Here is a 19,844-nt window from a genome sequence, read left to right as displayed (position 1 = left end):
GGGGTGTGGACAAGGGTTGGCCAGAGGCAGCCTTGGATCCAGACCTATTTTCTTCAGAAAGGCTCCAGGACCACTCTACTGGAACTGGCATAAATAATTAGAAAGATCTGCATGGCCAAAAATGTAGTTAGTCCACCCTCCACCTCACCCCTGTAGTAGCTGATGTGAGCCAGCCAGGCTTGGGATGTAATGGACCATCTGTCACTTTGCACACTTTGCTCCAAACCCACTTAGAATTGCACGTTTAGTTTACCTTCTTCAGCTTGTTTGGGGTATCTAGTTTAAAGAATTTAGAGCACTGTTTGTTTTTGCTTCTAGTTGAAATCATTAACTCCACCATAGCCACCATATTGCCACAGGGTTGGCTTATTTCAGGGTTTCTCAACCTTCTGGGTTCATTGACCCCTTAAAGAGCTTATAAAGTTGCCATCGACCCCATCCCAAATTCTCAGGAATATAAATGAAATAAAGTCAAGAAATATAAATATATAATTTATTAATCATCAGTCACCATTACTAGGAATCACAAAATGTAAAACATAAGGAAGTAAAAGAAGTGGAAATTATAACGATACCATGCTTTTTTCCTTCTCTAATTAGATAGATGGTTCATTGGCAAGGGAGGTACACTATGTACATGCCCATGCCCTTTATTTCTAAGGCTCATAGTTCCCAATTAAATTTTTCACACTATGCCTCATAAACTTCTTTTCCACCACAGTCCCTTTTTGAGCCCTAGGTCTTTACAGTATTTGCCCCTGCACAGTCCCATCAACTCCAGGGGATCAGTACTGACTGCTTTGCAAAATCCTGCTTTATTTGCATGCAATGAAATGGAATAACTGGGCTTAAGAGTTCTCATCCTTAGTTGACTAGAAGCTTTTTTTATCATGTGTAAAAATAATACTAAAGAAAACAAATGAATTAATTTTAAAGTTCTTGTTACTGCATCTTTGCTGATGACTCACATTCACATTGTTCTCTGCCAACAGTTCCGACCCGTTGAAATGAATAGAATGGTTCCAATGTGAAAATAGTGGCTGAGACCAGATGGTATGTTGACCTTTTAAAAGTCTTTTTTTTAGTGAGATAAGATATAGAAGATCTCACATAAGAATCAAAGCCTTATTAGAAAAATCAGAGCAAAGGATTATTCTTGAGAATTTTGAATATGAATGTGTTGTTAAAAAACAACATATTTCATATTTTTCTTTTAAAATATCTCTTAGAAAAAAAGTACTACATCATAATTATATGCATCATTGTTTCAACTAAACCATCTTCAAACATAAGGAGTAACAGAAATATATATTTATGTGAATAAAAACATGGTGAAATTATGAAAGTTTGTATTTTAAAAAAGCAAAGTTTTATGTTTTATAGTACAATACAGTATTTGTAAAATTTCATTCTTTTCCCTTTAATCCTACCCTCCAAACAAGGAGCTTACACCAGCATAGATGGCTCTCTTCTCTCATTTTATTCTCACAACTCTGTAAGGTAGGTTAGGCTGAGAGACAGTGACTAGCTCCAGGTTACCCACTGAGCTTAATGACTGAGTGAGGCTTTGAATCCAGATCCTCCCAGTCCAAAACTCTACCACACTATTTCTCAGTACATATAGTATATAATACTATAATTGGGTACCTGCAATTTGATACTATGGTCTAGAAGAAGAAGAGCAGAACAAAGAATAAACTTTCCCCTTCTTTATACCCTGTTGCTCTCCCACTCACATGTCATCACTTGGAGTTTGTGCATTGTGAACTTACCTGATATTTGTCACACCCTGTCTCTTGTTTTCACCTTCATTCTTAAAAATTAATGTCTGATTTGGGTCTCTTAAGAAATCTGCAGTGATTCTGAACATTTAGCTGCAGGTTTTCAAATTTATTCACAAGTTGTACCAACCATCAACGCAGTTTTTTTATTAACTCTTTGCCAAACTTTTCCTGCCATTGTTTTATTTTCCATGCATGATAAGGATGAGTATTCCCCTACAATAATTCTACAATGTTTTCAGATGGAACCATTTCAATCTATCTTCATGCCTGGCTATGGCACAGAAATAGCCTTGGTCACCCTGACGGATGACCTACACTGAGGGAAGGACTGGGAGAGTACAACATTTTCATTTTTTTCTGGACCTCTTGATACTCACAAATGTGGATAACGGTATCCTTCTGGATAGGCTCTGAGTTGGGAGTTACAGCTATTCTGCACCTACCTGGAATGCTGTTTCCAGAAGATGATACTGATGGAAAATAAAACAATGGCCCCCAGACTGGAAGCATTCAATGCAATGAAATGGACTGCTTTGAAGTCAGTTCCGACTTATGGTGACCCTATGAATAGGGGTTTCATGGTAAGCGGTATTCAGAGGTGGCTTACTATTGCCTTCCTCTGAGGCTGAGAGGCAGTGACTGGCCCAAGGTCACCCAGTGAGCTTCATGGCTGTGTGGGGATTTGAACTCTGGTCTCCCAGGTCATAGTCCAACACTCTAACCACTACACCAGACTGTTCTTACCTTTAAAGTCCCACCCTGCTGTGGGTACAGGAAGGAATGCCTGTTCCTACATCAAAGTGTCCAAGAGCACTGAGGTGATTTTTGGAGGCTCTTCTCAAGATACCCAAAATTTGAAGTAAGGCAGGTGGTGACTGGGGAAAAGGCCTGTTCAGTTGTGGTCTTTCCTGTCTGTGGAATTCTCTCCCCAGGAACTTCAGGCTCCTACACTATTGTATTTGTGTGTGTGTGTGCCAGCTTCTTTATTATTATTATCATCAGGTATTTTAAATTGTTTTAGCTGCTGCTTTTAACTGCTGTTTCACTATTGTTTTATGACAGCGCTGGGGAGCCTTATATATATATATATTATGGTACTATAATTTTATTGTCATTATCTCCTTTTGTAAACCACCCTGGATGCACTGTTGAAACGCAGTACAGAACCCATAAAACAGGGGTAGTCTATATGGTATCCTTCAGATGTTGTTGGACAACAACTTCCATCATTCCTGACCATTGGCCAAGCTGCCTAGGGCTGATGTGAGTTGTAGTCCATAATCTCTGGAGGGCACCACATTGGCTGCCCCTGCATAAAATAATAAATCTCAGTTAACTGTATGTGCATGTTCAAGAATGTGCTCATTAATTTTTCATCCTTTTTCTTCACTTCATCCTGTGGGTGAATAGCACTTAAACTGAGGGAAATTCTCCCTTACCATCAATTAAAGGTGCATTAGAAATACAATGATAGTTAATAAACTCTGTCCCTGCACACCCACCATCCACTCCTGATCAGGGGTATGGGGATGTGGAGTGTGCTGTTACAGTCAAGGGGATTCCCTTCTGATCTAGCCGAGGGGGAGACTACTTACCTTTCATAGCATTGAAGACTACAGGCCTTCCCTCACTAGATCATAGGCATTGAGATGAAGAGATGGTTTGATATACCCTGGGAACGGCACAGGTGGCATTTCCACCACCCTTCTTTTGTAGTTTGTGAGGGGTAGCCCTCTGTATAGACCGACAATAGGTGCTTAAAGGTGTGTGCCACTGAGGAGCCTCTGAGCACAATCCCCCAACACCTATGGTTGAAGGCTAACACCTGTGCACTGTTTTTAGGTTACCGTTATCATTGACACTAGTATGAGCACATGCCAGCCATGCTCTCCAATGCTTTGGGTTTTTCTAAGAGGAGGCAGTTGTCTCAACCCTCCAAAAAATTTTTTTTCCCTGCATATCTTGGGTGTACCCCCTAATACGTAGGCTCTTCTTCTTTCCCTCTCCTATAACCTAGATAGCCCACATATATCACACTATTTTACAGTTACGAGCAGTACTTCTTCCCCTTCTGCTTCTTCACAATGCCCCATAGGGTATGAGCCCTGTTTTCCTCCCATTTCTCCCTGTGGATAGGCACTCCATAAACTAGGAATGGAGACTGTGAGGTCTATAAGGACATCAATCTTACCCTCTCCCCTTGGTCAAGGAAGTGACCTCTGTGTCACACTCACCATAATGCCATGCATCTGTATTCATATGCCAAGGTGAGCTCAGTGGAGAAAACTGGGAACATTATAGATTAGTAGATCAAACATATTGCCATCTGTACTCACTTCAAAATACCCCTGTTATCTTTCTTTTCTTCAAGAGGATTTTTTCTGCAATACACCACTTGTAATTTCATTAGAAATCCCATTTCATAAGAACATCATAAGAACGCTGCTGGATAGAATAATAGAATAGTAGAGTTGGAAGGGGCCTATAAGGCGATCAAGTCCAAGCCCCTGCTCAATGCAGGAATCCAAATCAAAGCATTCCTGACAGATGGATCAGCCAAAGGACCTTCTAGTCCAGCATCCTGTTCTCACAGTGGCCAACCAGATGCCTACGGGCAGCTTCCCAGCAGGACCCAAGTGCAACCATACCCTCCCTATTTGTGATTTCCACTACTGGCATTCAGAGTAGGGATGGGCAAGAAATTCGATTCAGTTCGCATTTCAAGCCGAATATATCAAATTTGAATTTTCTGAAACAATATGAGAACCAAAACACAGGTATCCTTCAAAATTTACACTTATTTGAATTTTACACTGCAATTCACCAACCAGTGTTTACAAAAATGCATGATGTTAGGGAATGTGTGCTTAAAAAAGAATACATGAGTGAAAATAGCATACAAAAATTCATTATATGATGAGAAAGTGCTTGCAGAAAATGTCTACCTTAGTCAAAACTTCCTACAAAAATGTGTTTATTAGGAGATATTCACACTAAAATGTTGGAGAATTTTCATGAGGATGTTTTTATTTAAATAATTTGCAAATTGTTGCAGAAATATGGAAGACTGAATTTAAGATTGGAAAAATGAGAAATTGAGAGAACCAAAATTGACAGAACTTTCCATCCCTAATTCAGAGGCACACTGCTTCTGACAATTGAGGTACAGGCATACCCCGCTTAAAGTTGCTTCACTTAAAGTCACCTCGCTATAAAGTACATGCTCCATACTCCATTATACCCCACTTTAATGTACGCGTGCTTCGCAATAATGGACACTTAATGTCATGACGCCGCTGCCATCTAGTGGCGATTGTGGTGCAGTACATGCGTAGATAATTGCTTCACTTTAAGTACATTTTCACTTTACATACACGCTCCGGTCCCATTGAGTATGTTAAAGCGGGGTATGCCTGTATAACATAGCCATCATGGCTAATAGTCATTGATAGTCGTGTTGTTGTTGTTATGTGACTTCAAGTTGATCACGACTTATGGCGACCCTATGAATCAGCAACCTCCAATAGCATCTGTTGTGAACCACCCTATTCAGATCTTGTACGTTCAGATCTGTGGCTTCCTTTATGGAATCAGCCCATCTCTTGTTTGGTCTTCCTCTTTTTCTACTCCCTTCTGTTTTCCCCATCATCATTGTCTTTTCTAGTGAATCATGTCTTCTCATTATGTGTCCAAAGTATGATAGCCTCAGTTTCATCATTTTAGCTTCTGGTGATAGTTCTGGTTTAATTTGTTCTAATACCCATTTATTTGTCTTTTTGCAGTCAATGGTATGCACAAAGCTCTCATCCAATACCACATTTAAAATGAGTTGATTTTTCTCTTATCCACTTTTTTCACTGTCCAGCTTTCACATCCATACATGGAGATCGGGAATACCATGGTCTGAATGATCCTGTCTTTATTGTTCAGTAATACATCTTTGCATTTGACGACCTTTTCTAGTTCTCTCATAGGATAATCTTATACTGCATGATTTATTCTAATCTTCTCTTAAAGCAATCCAAGTTGGTATCCATCACTACATCTCGTGGGAGTGAATCCCATAGTTTTAACTGTGCACTGTGTGAAAAAGTATTTCTTTTGTCTTACCTTACTTTTCCAACATTCGGTGTCATTGGATGGCCCTGGGTTCTAGTATTATGAGAGATTGAGAGAGAAAAAATATGTCCATCCACTTTCTTCGCTCTTAATCTGATACACCTCTATTATGTCTTATACACTTCGATCATGTCCCCCTTACTTGTTTCCTCCCCCAAACTAAAAAGCTCAATTTCCATTGTGATGTCTGGAGTCTTTGCAACTGGTGTTCCTCATTTAATCACTTCAACACTTTAATAAATCTTTGAAAAAACAGTACGGGCAGCAGATAGAAAAGAATGGGAAGGCACTTTTTTTCTGTTGGTTAAATGTTTATGAAGCAATACTCCTCTTAATTATTGCAGGTCCATCTGAACATGGGATAGCCCCAGCAGGGCTGTGTTATATTTCAGTAAAAAATAGCTAGGCCCTGAGAAGTCATGGTGGACCAGGTATAAAAGTACCTAGTATTTCCCACTAATATCTAGCAAATCTAATTGTGGAAACTGGTCAGCTGTCAGTTGACAAATCTTAATAACTTCAACAACATAATCCTCTTTAAGAAAACATTAAGGAACCTTTGTATAAACAGCTATACTCTTTCCCCCAATAGTGGTATGTTTTTTCCTATTTCTTTATAAACACTTCTATCAGTTTGTATGCATGACACTTTAAAACACGCATTTGAGAGTTTATAGGAGTTATTTTCACCATGTCTGACTGTTGTTAATTTGGGATAGAGTTAGGGAGAAAAATCAGTTACATTCTATCTAATGCAGGTTGCACATTCACACTGTAGACTAACATACACCAAAATGTGATGTAAAACTTCCATGTGAAAAGTTAAGGTTGTAATCCTGTGCGTATGATCTTCATCTATTGATGTAATCCTAGACATGTCTACTCAAAAGTAAGTCATGTTACTATAATCCTATACACTGGAAATAAATCACATTGAACTCAGTCATACTTACTTCTGAGTAGACATGTATAGAATTGCACTGTAAATCACACTTATTTCAGTTAAACTTATTTTAGACTGTAATCCAGTAAATTTGGCAAGCAGTTACACAAGAATGAAAGTTTAAAATAGTTTGAATGTGAAATATTTCCCTCTCACCAATGCTTATGTATGCGTTTTGGTTCATTATATCAACGATGGAAAGCAAGCCAAGAATGCTCAGTTTTGGAGGTAGCATTAATAAAGGAAAATACATTGCAGGTATTTCTTAACCTTGATACATCATAAAAGGTTGGTCTCAACCAGTCTTTTTCTGTAATGCCAAATATGAGCAGCATGTCATGTTTGATTATTTGCAAACTGGAGAGAAGCTTTCATAATGGAACTTAAAATATATTTTCCCATTTTCTATTTTGCTTATTTTAATTTGTCTTTCCTTTCGCTTTGTTTAACTGAGATTGGGGAGAGAGAACTGACTTCTTTCTGTGATACTGATCTCTAACATTTTGTGTAGAGCAGGCTTCAAATAAAAAAGGAATGCATCAAGTTCCTAAGATGTTTTTATTTATTTATTTATTAAATGTATATGCTGCCATTCCTCCCCGTAGGAGCCCATGTTTTGTACACTTTTGACAGCACATACCAGAAGTGGCTAACGTGATGTCCTCCAGATATTTTTGGACTCCAATTCCCATCACCCCCAGCCAGCATGACCATTGATCAGAGATTATAAAAACTGTAGCCCAACACCATCTGGAGGGTACAGTGTTGGCTACTCCTCCTGGCATATATCATGGTACTACAGAGGAAGCAAGGGGTTTTTCCTTTAGGAAATACTGTTGGCCTGCAACATGTATGTAGACTGAGCTATCCATGGGTCCAGATAACATAAGAAGACCTCTTATAGTGGAAAACAGCTCTGATTTCTTTCTCTCCGGCACAAGGAAGAACATAAGAATATCTTACTTGATACCTTTTCAACCTAAATATACTAAATGATAATGGTACAAATGCAGGTATTTCCTCTTTATCCAGACCTTTGCATTTAAAGGATTCAGATCAAACATATATTACAACACACCATATATTTAGATATCAATTATGGGCCTAGCTTTAGATATCAATTATGCCTTCATAGCTGCATATACCAAAAGAACCTGTGGTCTCTGCTCTTACATCTTTAAATCCTGTGCTAAGAAATACAAAATATTATAACCCCAATAAACCCAAAGATATGAGCTGAAACAGTCACAATTATTAGATGGTTTATTTTCCCTCTGCCATCCGATGTCAAGGCTGTTGCAGGCACTAATGTGGTTGTTTAAAGGAAGGCTGTGAGATCCAAGCTACATGTGATATTAAATACATGCTTTTATGTCGTGTATTATTTTTAAAGTGGCAAATAGGAGAGGAAACAGCAGAGAGCAGGGAGCCTGAGGATTACAGTAAATGGAGGGGGGTTAACTATTCAGAACTTTTGAAAACTATTAAAAATGTATTTGTCTGGACATTTTTTAACAATTAATTTTTAGACTGCATTGCTCACTTTTTTGTCTTAGTATTTTGATACTGACGTTTTAGTGACATATCTTTCCACTTTATTTGTACATTACCTTCATTATTTTGATGTTTTACTTTGTAAACTTATACTTTAAAAAAGGCAATCTATACATTTTCATCAGAAGGCTTTATTCTTTAATTATTTACTCTACCGTATACCTCATGAAAATCATTCCTCTGAATATGATATTTGCACTGGGAGAGGAAGCCCTCAACATACAGCTGGAAGGAGGATGATTGTTTGGAAGATTATAGGAATAGTTACTGGAGATCATGAAGTGAATTATAGTGATGTATGTTATTGGGAAGGAAAAGGAATAGAACTATTAAAAGCAGGTGATGGATGCAAAACAACTATGGAGAGAAAATATGGTTCCTGAAGAAAGGACTGGACTGAGACAGAAGAGAGTGATGGAGGAATTGGAATAAATGTAGAATAAATACTGACTATCTTTCTCCTTAAGTATATACCCAAGGATTTGGAGCTAGGATCTACTTGTCATTAAAGGTCATTTGCTCACTACCTAAAATATTTGTATTAATAACAAAAATAAGGGGGAAAATGGAGTGATGCATGTTAATTTGAAAGACTGCCCTAATACTGCAAGTGGTAAGTTGTATGTATGAACAAGTCATCGCAGATATATTTCTGATCATGCCTTTGTATTGCCCAATGTCACCTTAAATGCAATGCTTTTCAATGAAGGCACCACACATTCATCAGTGAGTCATCAAGCACTGAATCATCGAGAAATGAGGAATATAAAAGGATGTGAACCAATTCTATGAATTGTTTGCACTTGCTTTTACCTCATTTGGACGTATTTTGGAATGTCATAGTTCTACTGGATTTGAACCTTTCAGGGCAGAGTACAATAGATGCTTCCGCTTAGGAGGAGTGTGGAAAGGTCAGTAGGTTAAGAACATGAAAAACAATAATTCAGATAGTTTATTATATATTATTAAATTTATATGCCACCCTTCCTCCTAGAATAATAACTAGAGAACAACAGGAAGTAAAGCCCAGGAAAAGCTCAGGTTAGTGGAAGAAAACAATCTTTTGCTATCTTATTTTCCAATAAAAAGGATATCAATGAAAAACATGAAATTTACCTTAAAAGCATATAAAAATGCTTGAGAGGAGAAAAGTATGGTCACTTTAATAAGAACAGCATGAAATAATGAAATAGCAGTTCTATAGCATATTAGTAACCAATGAGATTGAAGTATTATTCTATGTTTAAGAACCTAACATGTAGCAAAGAGGCAAAACCTTTTAACGCCCCCCCCTCAAATCCTCCAAGAATATTTTCCCACAAATGCGGATTAAGAGTTCAACCATGTTTGGGCAAACCTCTCGAAACAGAATAACATAAACTAGCATGAAGACTAAGATACAAATACTTCTCACCATCAAACGTCCTGAGCATACCAAATAAGGAAGAGAGATTACAATTTAACCAATTATTTGCGCTTATTGAGATTCTGGTACTAAATGGACTATGGAGTAACTAAAGAATTGTGAGCTTTTGGGTTTCATAGGTGGGGGATGTTTGGGAGACAACTCAAAGTCTGATTTTTCCAGTGTGGTTCAAAACACATTATTTCCCTACCACACCTCCATCATTTTCTTGCCTGTGTGCCACAAACTATTTTAAGAGGACATTCTATACATTTGCTCTTTCTTTTGCTCCCCCCTCCTTCCTTTACCTTTTTTCTTGGAAGAAAGGGGAAGGTGAGAACGAAAAAAGTGCAGGGTGTGTGTTTCAGATGGTTTATTTTGCTTGCCATTCTCCTGCCTCCAACTTAATGAAAGAGCTGTTCTCCAGAATGTCCTGTTTTAGCAATCCGAACAAAAGAGGAAGTTGAAAAGATGCAAAGGATGGCCTTGCCCGTTTTATTTCTAGATGTCTGAGACATTATCAATCACAGCAAATGCTTCCAGCCTATTTAACATCTGTGTATTTCACCATTAAAGGCATTCATTATGGTCCACCCTCTGACAGAAACTAATGTATTTTTAGCCAGATTGCCATTTCTGCTTTGTGCGATCTACTACCTGCCATGTGCGCCTGGCCCACTTTCAACCCCACAGGTGCTCTGCATTGTGTGTATAAATGTGTGTGACCTGAAAAGCGGGTGAATAAAAGTCTTGCTTTCCTACGTGCCCGAGCCTGTCATCACCAATTCAACGGGTCAGCAGAAACAAGGCTTCACATCTTTTCCAACCAAGCGAGGACAGCCTATGGAGGGGCAGCGTGGAAGGTAAAACGCAGCTCACAGACTTTGCTGTCACTGCCGCTCACTGAAAAGGAGGCGTTACTGTCGCCTATAAATGGCCCTGGATCGAAGCCACTTTTTCCACATGAGGCAGCGAAGTTCGAGCGGAGCCCCTGCAAGTCCCTGCTGCTATTTTCTAGGACTGCGCTGCCCACTCAGCTATGTGCCCAGGCATGGCAAGCCCTCTTCCTTGACAAATGCCCACCAATCCATCCTGGGAGCTTGGTACCAAGAAATGCGAGTCCCGGCGAGCTCTCCCTCCTCTCTCTGCCTGAACTTTCTACGGAGAGGCAGAGAAACTCACGCAGCCACTCACCGGAGCTCTTTTACATTTCTGCCCTTCTACCAGAGTACCATGCCTCTGTCGTTATTAATTTCATGCCACACTAAAGGGGGAACGGAGCCTAGGTCCTGCAAGCGCAGCATGACCTCTCCGTTCCAACACCCTTCCCCCTGCTCCCTGGGAGAGGTTTTCCTGGCAATTGATAGCGTCCAATATCAGCAATCCACCTGCCTCAGCAAAGCCCCATTTTCCTGCTTGCCCAGATTTGCATTTATCTGTAGTCTCTCCCTGGCGCGCAACCCGCAATTTAACGTGTAGGCTGGATGCAAGTGGCATTAGAAAGGATAAGAGCAGCAGGGGATAATCTGTGCGCTCCTCACGCGAAAGAGGCTCTCTAGGACCCTCTATCCCCTTTTCAAAGAAAAGGTGCTCTGCCTCCCCGGCTGAATTCCCCCCCTCCCCGTTTACATTTGGAGGCAGCTGTAGGGTTGCAAAAATCCCCCCTCGATGTCTTTTAATAATACGGAGATTATCGGTCACCGAGTTGCTAGATCTTGAGGGTGAGGTTGGCTCTAAACTTCTGGAGAAGACAAGAATTTGAAGGCGGGCACGCAACAATCCTGCTGACTCGGGAGAAGGCGTTCGCTTCGCTTCTCCCTTTCTCTCTCCCGTCCGTCCCCTTTGCCTCGCTTCCCTCTCGCTCTCCCATCGTTTCTTTCAGGTAGCCGAAATACAGAAATCACGCGGATTCCCTCCCCCCGCTCCCTCCAATTCCGGTACAATAAGGAAAACTAAGGAATGCTGAAGAGGAAGGGAAGCCAGGAAAGAGAGCTGCGCGCAATGCAATCGATCGAAGGAAGGTACTCACATGGTTGTGCAGTGAGCGGCTTTACACGGACTCTTTGCTGCTGGAGATCTCTCCTCTCGGCCCGTTTTTGTTTGTAGCTCGTTCTCTCCGCAGCTCGCACAGCAAAGCGATCAAAAGCCGCAACACCGGTCACTTTGCAAAAGGGAACAAACACGGGAGGGTTTGTATTACTTCAGTTTTGTGCGTATAGCCTATAAATAGCGAACTTTTTGATGGAACCAGAGAACAAATGAGATGAGAAGGCGTAATGTTGTACATGAACCCCCCCCCCGTTGCCCGGCAGTTGCCAGGGCGGAAAGTTGAGGATATATTACAGCAAAGGAACTGGGCTTGATCGTGATTATGCTTGTGTGTGTGTGTGTGTGTGTGTGTTGCTAAGCTAGTGGCATTCTGGCTTCCTTTGCTAATATCTGGCGTCTGTCAAAAAAATAATACCATACACTCAAAGTCTCCAAATACAGTATTGGCTATATATGTAGAATCATAATGAAGTAGGGGGATTGAATAAGGAAGGAGGGGCCCCTATAAGTACTAGTTTCTCCGTAGGTTGAACCTGAAATTGTGAAAGCCTGTGTTCAAGTCTTGTGTATGACATGAACGCACTGAGTGACCTTGAGCGAATCACCCTCACTCATTAAGTCTTCCGTCTGTAAAATGGGATTCCCGCGGCTACCACACACGGCTGCTGAGAACAGAGTGGGAGTACATAAGCACTATAAATGGTGACCTTGTCTCAGCTCATTCCACAACTTAATAGGAGTAGGAGAGAAGAGGTGTTGGTATACCAGTATTTTGACACTCAGTAAACCTGTGAACCACACGAGCCTGGTGTTTGTCTATACCAGCCTTTCCCAACCAGTGTGCCTCCAGATGTTGTTGGACCACAACTCCCATCAGCCTCAGCCAGCATTGCCAATGGTCAGGAAAGATGGGAGTTGTGGTCCAACAACATCTGGAGGCACACTGGTTGGGAAAGGCTGGTCTATACAGTCTAGAGTCACAATGATCACTACGTTCTGTTAAGAGAGAAATCGCCCCTGACGTCTTGTGCGGATGGGACTCCTTACAACCTTTCTTCTCCTCTCTTCACTTACTTTAACATTTGCGGGGGGGGGCAGAGCTTCCTCATCATCAAGGCGGCCCGTGGCGCGCCTCTGGGGACCCCTGATTTTTTATTGCTGGAGGGACTGGCTCCCTGTCAGGGGCCGAGCTGCCGCTGCTGAGGATCCTGAGCCCTGCAGCTCTGAAAGGGCTTTCCTTCCCGTGACAGGTAGCTGTCAGAGCTGCCCGGGAGGAAGTGCTGACCTGTCTAAAGAAATGCATCTGCGTCTCTGAGAATTTTCCGGACAGATGTTGCCGGCTCACTCCGCGGAGGCTTTCATCAATTCGCGCACGCTGAGTGGAGCCGATGACTGTTTGGGTTGGCAGCGGCGGGGAGGGCTCTCTCTCTCTGTGTGTGTGTCTGTGTGTGTGTGTGATGCCGTCAGACATCATGTGGCACCCTCCCTCTGGGAAATGTCCGCTCCTATACAGCAGGGCTTCTGAAGCCCCCTCGCAGCCAGGCTGTGCCCCACAAAAACTAGTCATGGGAAAAGCAGACTTTGTTTGATTTAGTTCCCCTTTGGACTTTTATCAGCTGTGCTCTTTTTAAAGCACATACTCTTCATCTTTCTTTTCCTCCTGCTTTTTCTTTCAGAAGTTTTTTTTATCTTTTCCTCTCTATTTCTTGTTCTGTTTTCTATTTCTTTCTTTCTTTCTTCTCCCTTTCAAGTTTTTATCTTTTGTTTCTCCATTTTCTCTTGGTTTTAACTACTGACCTAGCTTATTTCACAATTCCATGCAGAACTACTGAGGTTAGAAAGTGCCTTTAATGAGTCAAAGGACTTATCCCTGAAAACTGTATAACTGAAAACTATATTTTTAGTTGTATGCTCCTCCCCTCCCGCCTGGTTTCCAAGTAGGTTACAAACATGAAGCTGTGAATCAAACATACAAGATCCACATGGAAGGGGTTTTTTTCCCACAGAGAGAGAGAAAGAGAGAGATGCTTACTTTGATACTTATCAACTTTGACTCCATTCAGGAATCTGAAGTGATTTCAAAGCTGTAGTCCTGCTCACAGTTTCTTGGTCATAACTGCATAGGAATGCATAAGTGCTGCATATGCTGCATATGGCTGCTGCTTAAAAGTTATTTAAAATATGAAACATGACTCTCACCCAGTTCTCAAGGCTCTGAAGAGAACATACACACAGGAAATGTGTGTGTGTGTGCATGCAGCTTTTTTTTTTTTTAAGCATTTTATGTGCTGGGGATAGGTCATCATCCTCACTGTATCGGAGATAAATGTGCATTTTTATACTTTAAAAAAACCTGACTAGAAATAATTTTTGTTTGCTGTTATTAACTGCTGATCATTTGCAAGCAGAAGGAACTTTGGTAGAGGGATTTTGTAAAACATGGTCCAAGTCTCCCCTTGTTTTTCTTTCATATATCTATCTCCCTTTGTCTCTTTCAGAGTTGGAACTTCTGGGACACAAGACTTACCACAGAGTAATACTGTTTGTATGGGACAGGTTACAGATAAATACAAAACTCATACAATTAATAAAGACTAGAATTACTCATATTGACTTGTACAGGATTTATTATATGTTTTTGTACTGTTGAGAATGTGGTTAATGTCAGCAACAATTCTGTTGGCCTGTAATCTGAATCTGTACTGTACTATAGGACCAAGGACACATAACTACCAAAACAAAATAAGACCAAACCCCTCTTGTGTTGTGGGCAAAATTGTTTGACCACTAATTTGGGAGAAGTGGATAGAGGATTTCCTGTTTTCTCTCCCTGAACCAAAGAACAGAGTAACACCCAACAATTCACCTTTTCCTGTCTGTCTGTCTGTCTCATAAGGAGTTTAGCCTCTTTAGAACATCTTACCTTGCATCCTTTCACTAAATAAGAATGTATACACAATTTTAATAAAGGTGCTATTTTTCCATTCAGAGCTTATTATTTAGAAGATTCAGATTAGATATATATAACACCATACTGTACCTAACAGGCCTAGGTCCAATTTGGCTGATAAATCTATAGTGGGCTTGTAATCTATGCTTGTAATCCCTGTATAGCCTAGCATTGCATCCTCACACACAGATGCTCTTTCCAACTACATCTCAAATCCTGTGCCAAGGAAAGCTAAATATTGCAGTTTTAATATACCCAAACTGTGTGTGAAATCCAGTGTTTAAATTGTTAAAAGGATGCAGAACTTCAGTTTATTTTTCATGGAATCTAAATTATAGAATCTAAATCAAAACACTCCACGTACTAAGATCTTGTCAGCAATATTAATGCAATATTAATCAAAACTTAGACGTTTTGATGCTGACTTGTGATAAAACTTTTTTTACACAAGCTATAAAATGGATAGCACTGATTGATAACTGGAAGGGGGTTGTTATTTGAGTGGGATATAACTGAAGAAGGACCATGACTCACTGGTAGAGCACATACATTTGCAGGCAGGCAGTTCCAAGTGGCTCTCCAGATTTCCACCTAAATGGACAGTGATGGGTAATAGGAAAAACCTCTGATGGAGACCCTGGAGAGCTGCAGCCAGTCAGAGTAGACAATAATGGGTAGACAGACCAATGGGATGGGGAACCTGCAACTATCCAGATGGTGTTGGACTACAATTCCTATCATCCCTCCTGCTAGCTGGGAATGAGGGAGTTGGACTAACAATAGCTGGAAGCCCACAGGTTCCATATGTCCATACATGACATGTGTCCATATGAAAGGCTGGATACAGCTGAAGTAGTACATGTTGATGGGAGGGAGGGGGCATGGAAGGGTTAAAGTAGAGAATTGCAAGGCAGTCAATTGAGAAAGGGAGGGAGGAGGAAAGGCTAATGTGGGAAGGTTGATAGAACTGAGAAAGGAGAACTGGAATAAGTTTTGGGGAACTTGTGGAGGGGTGTTATGTGGAATAAATGCTGGCTCTTCTGCTCCTTATCTGTTGAACCTGGGTTTCCTGCCCCCCCCCAGAGTTGCTCTGATTGAAAATTAAAGAGCATCAGCCTATCAACCAAATCACTTTTATCAACAATTACTAGCTGATTTTCATCAGTTTGGTCATCACAGTTTGGTCATCACAGTTTGGTCATCACAGTTTGGTCATCGCAAAAGTGACATGAATTTGTGAACAAGCCATCAAAGACTGAAAGCAACAGATAGTGTTTTCTTATCACCCAACAGCACCTCAGACACAACAGTATTCAACAGAGGCAGTTGTGTAGAATTGCATTCATTGTGCACAAGGTTAACAGACAAAGAAATTGAAATCTAACTAAAAACACTATAAAATATTTAGCAACATGAGGCAAAATCCATCCTCTTACAGGTCACAGAGTTGCTCATGTAGGAGGAAAATCCCTATATGACATAATGAATCTTTTCCCCCATTCCCTACCAGTTCTTAAAGCATAGTTGGCTATTTCTTCCAAGGAAGGGGTTTTCCATGCCTCCCATAAGTAGATGCATCAACCTGTTCTTCACTAGTCTTACACAAAGGAAGTGTAGATTGCTGTAATCACTGGAATTAATAGTGAGACATATTGTGGTGCACTCAGACCAACTTGAATCCAGCAAGATCTTCTGTATGGTATTATATGGGATGTCCTCTCATGCAATAAGGGATTGATTATACTAAAATAGTATAGTTACTTTAATAATTTGAGTATGAAATAATCAAACTGGTTCCTTCACCTTGTACTTTTCAAAAGCAGCTGTATAGCAGAGGAAAACTTTTCACAAGCCAAACAAATTTTCAGACTTTATTTCACACAAATCTGGATTACATTTTAGGCAGCTTCAGGCAAACTAATAGCAAAAGTTCTGAAACTAGACAGTACAACTTAGAACAGTGATTGGAGTGCAAATAGTTTCTGACCTCCAAAGTCCTGCAACACCTCTCTTGAGATTTTTTCATTAAAGTCAGTTTCCTGCGTTTATGAACTTTCTATAGTTAAGGAGTAATTGAAGATTGCAGAGACTGGGATTTCATAATGGGGGTAGACTTACATTTTGCTTTTTTAAATGTGATCTGAAGGATATTCTTCCTTTCAACCCACCCACTAATTTTCCTACCTCTGTACCACTATCTATTTCCCCTTTAACTTGTGCTTTTACCTTTCATTTAAGAATGGAGGGATAAAAAGATGCAGGTGGGGAGATAATGTAGACTGAAAGGGTGAGAAGCTGAACTGCATAGCTCTTTCAAAATACCGAAATAAATTGTCATCAAGGTGTGATGTTTAAACAAACTTGATGAAAAGATTTTGAAAAGAAGGTGTAAAAGATGGACACCCAGCTTTATTTCTGGGGAAACATACGAGCCATTACTTAAATCTGTACACCTCAGCAGAACATCCCCCCAATACAGCCTACCTTTTGATAGAAACAAATACCCTTTTAATTATATTGCCTTATTTCTGGTTTGTGCGATCTGCTACCTGCCATGTGCGCCTGGCCCACTTTCAGCCCCCCAAGTGCCTTGCATTGTGTGAGTAAATATGTGCATCCTGAAAGGTAGATGAAGAAAATCTCACCTGCCTACCTGCCCTAGCCTGCCAACGCCAATTCAATGGGTCAGCGGAACAAGGTTTCACGTCTTCCCCAACCAAGGGAGGACAGCCTATGGAGGGGCAGCGTGGAATGTAAAACGCAGCTCACTGACTTTGCTGTCACTGCCGCTCACTGAAAAGGAGGCGTTACTGTCGCCTACAAATGGCCCTGGATCAAAGCCACTTTTTCCACATGAGGCAGCGAAGTTCGAGCGGAGCCCCTGCAAGTCCCTGCTGCTATTTTCTAGGACTGCGCTGCCCACTCAGCTATGTGCCCAGGCATGGCAAGCCCTCTTCCTTGCCAAATGCCCACCAATCCACCCTGGGAGCTTGGTACCAAGAAATGCGAGTCCCGGCGAGCTCTCCCTCCTCTCTCTGCCTGAACTTTCCACGGAGAGGCAGAGAAACACACGCAGCCACTCACTGGGGCTCTTTCGCTTTCCCACTTCTGCCCTTCTTTTATGAGCAGAGGTGACTTCCAAGATAGGATGCCTCTGCCTTTGTTAATTTCATGCCACGCTAAACTGGGATCCGAGCCCAGGTCCCGCAGATCTCCACGCTGATGCACACCCTGTTCTCCAGAAGGGCTTTTCTTTCCCTGTAAATCAATTATACCCCTTTTAAGCAACACACCTGCCTCGGTAAAAGCCCCATTTTTTTTCTGATCAGATTTACATTCCACTCCAGCTTTTTCTCCGGCACCCAACCTTTAATTTAAGGCGTGGACTTTATGCAAGTGAGGGGGTTGACTTCATTAGGACACAGGAGATTCTTGGGAATGCCTAAAAAGCAGAGAAAGCCTATACATTTGGGATTATAAGAGGCTGTGGGGAGTACTGGCTAAAGTTCTTTTCGCACTCCTCTACAGGCCCTCTTTCTTCCCTCCTAAAGGAGCGAACTGAGCCTCCTCTGCTGAATTTGCTGCCTGCTTCCATAGCATATTAGGCGCCAGGTGCCCACCAGTCAGTTTTACTTGCCAAATCTCAAGGATCCCTGCCTCCTCGGGCTTTGATTCTCCTACGGATCTATCCATCCGATATTGCCCAATTTCAGGGAGAACTACTGCCTGCCACTGCCAGGAGAATTAGAATGGAGGGGCACATGATTATGTTGCTGCACGTTGTCAGCTGATTTAGACTCAGGAGACAAGGTAGTCACTTAGCAAACCTTCCTCCTTCCCTTCGTGGTGTCTTCCGTCACTCATTTTTCATTTTCTATACTCCTCCCTCCTTCTCTTTCATAACTGCTTTCTCCTCACCCACAGCAGAAATCATACACATTTGAGTTGGGGGGGGGGATCATGGTGAGGTCAGGTACTCACATGTCTGTGCGGTGAGCAGTTTACACGGACTGTCCACAGCTGGAGATCTCTCTTCTCAGTCCGTTTTTGATTGTAGCTTGTCCTCTCCGCAGCGAAGCGATCAAAAGCTGCAGCACCGGTCACTTTGCAAAAGGGAACAAACAAGGGAGGGTTTGGATTACTCCAGGTTGGTGTGTGTAGCCTATAAATAGCGAACTTTTTGATGGAACCAGCTAACAAATGAGAGGAGAAGGCGTAATTTTGCGCAGGGAGCCCCCCTTTCTCTTTGGAAGATTACCCCCCCGCGCAGTTGCTAGGGCTTAAAACTGAGGTTGTATTGTAGCAAAGGTTTGGTGGTGATTATGCATGTGTTTATTGAGGGCTGTTAGGGTACTCGTGCTGTTTTCTTAACTGGACACACATATATATTGCATGTACTTAAGACTGGCCAGGGTTAGTATCATTGACTGCACTTCAAAAGTTGTTAATGGGGTACTTTGCTGATAAAGGGATGGAGCTGAGAAGGCTGAGTGGAGCACCAAGAGGCTGTTTGGATGGGTGCAGGCAATGCACCCTGAGAGAATATGGGGCAGATCAGTGAGGGCTTTTTAAAAAATCAGCCCGTTACTTTAAATCTTCTGGGAAATCTAGAAGACGTGATGGTGTATTATTCTTGTAAAGCACTTTGCAAAATAAAATGTAGACATTTTACTTGTAAGATTACCCCCTTATAAAAAAAGTGTTACAAGACTTTTTGTAGTTCTTATTGCAAAATAATCCCAGTCCACTGGATTTGGGGCGCTAGTGCCGCTCACCTCACAAATGAGCAAAACCAGGTGAAGCTTCTGTAAAAGCTGACCAGTATCTTGACACTCAGTAAACCTATGAACCACACGACCCTGGCGTTTATACAGTCTAGTCACAATGATCACTACGTTCTGTTAAGAGAGAAATCGCCCCTGACGTCTTGTGCGGATGGGACTCCTTACAACCTTTCTTCTCCTCTCTTCACTTACTTTAACATTTGCGGGGGGGGGCAGAGCTTCCTCATCATCAAGGCGGCCCGTGGCGCGCCTCTGG

The 19,844-nt window shown here is 41.4% G+C and overlaps 1 protein-coding gene and 1 long non-coding RNA gene across 2 annotated transcripts in view; one reads left to right on the top strand and one right to left on the bottom strand.

Annotated features, from left to right (window-relative positions):
- Window positions 1–14,463, top strand: part of LOC133383805 (uncharacterized) — a 54,127-nt gene extending 39,664 nt beyond the window's left edge. Inside the window, exons 2-3 of the long non-coding RNA XR_009762414.1 lie at window positions 993–1,053; window positions 14,353–14,463. This is a non-coding gene — a long non-coding RNA (uncharacterized LOC133383805). The remainder of the gene's footprint in view (window positions 1–992; window positions 1,054–14,352) is intronic.
- The window catches only part of ESRRG (estrogen related receptor gamma), a 791,879-nt gene extending 773,024 nt beyond the window's left edge, over window positions 1–18,855 (bottom strand). The window contains exons 1-2 of the mRNA XM_061625191.1: window positions 18,786–18,855; window positions 11,835–11,966 (exon numbers count right to left, since the gene is read on the bottom strand). The gene's annotated coding sequence lies outside the window, so the exon portion shown is untranslated. The remainder of the gene's footprint in view (window positions 1–11,834; window positions 11,967–18,785) is intronic.
- Between the last annotated feature and the right edge of the window lie 989 nt (window positions 18,856–19,844).

This window comes from Rhineura floridana, chromosome 4 (assembly GCF_030035675.1).
Source record: "Rhineura floridana isolate rRhiFlo1 chromosome 4, rRhiFlo1.hap2, whole genome shotgun sequence".
NCBI classification, from domain to species: domain Eukaryota; kingdom Metazoa; phylum Chordata; class Lepidosauria; order Squamata; family Rhineuridae; genus Rhineura; species Rhineura floridana.
This window is presented reverse-complemented; position numbering and strand designations above follow the sequence as displayed.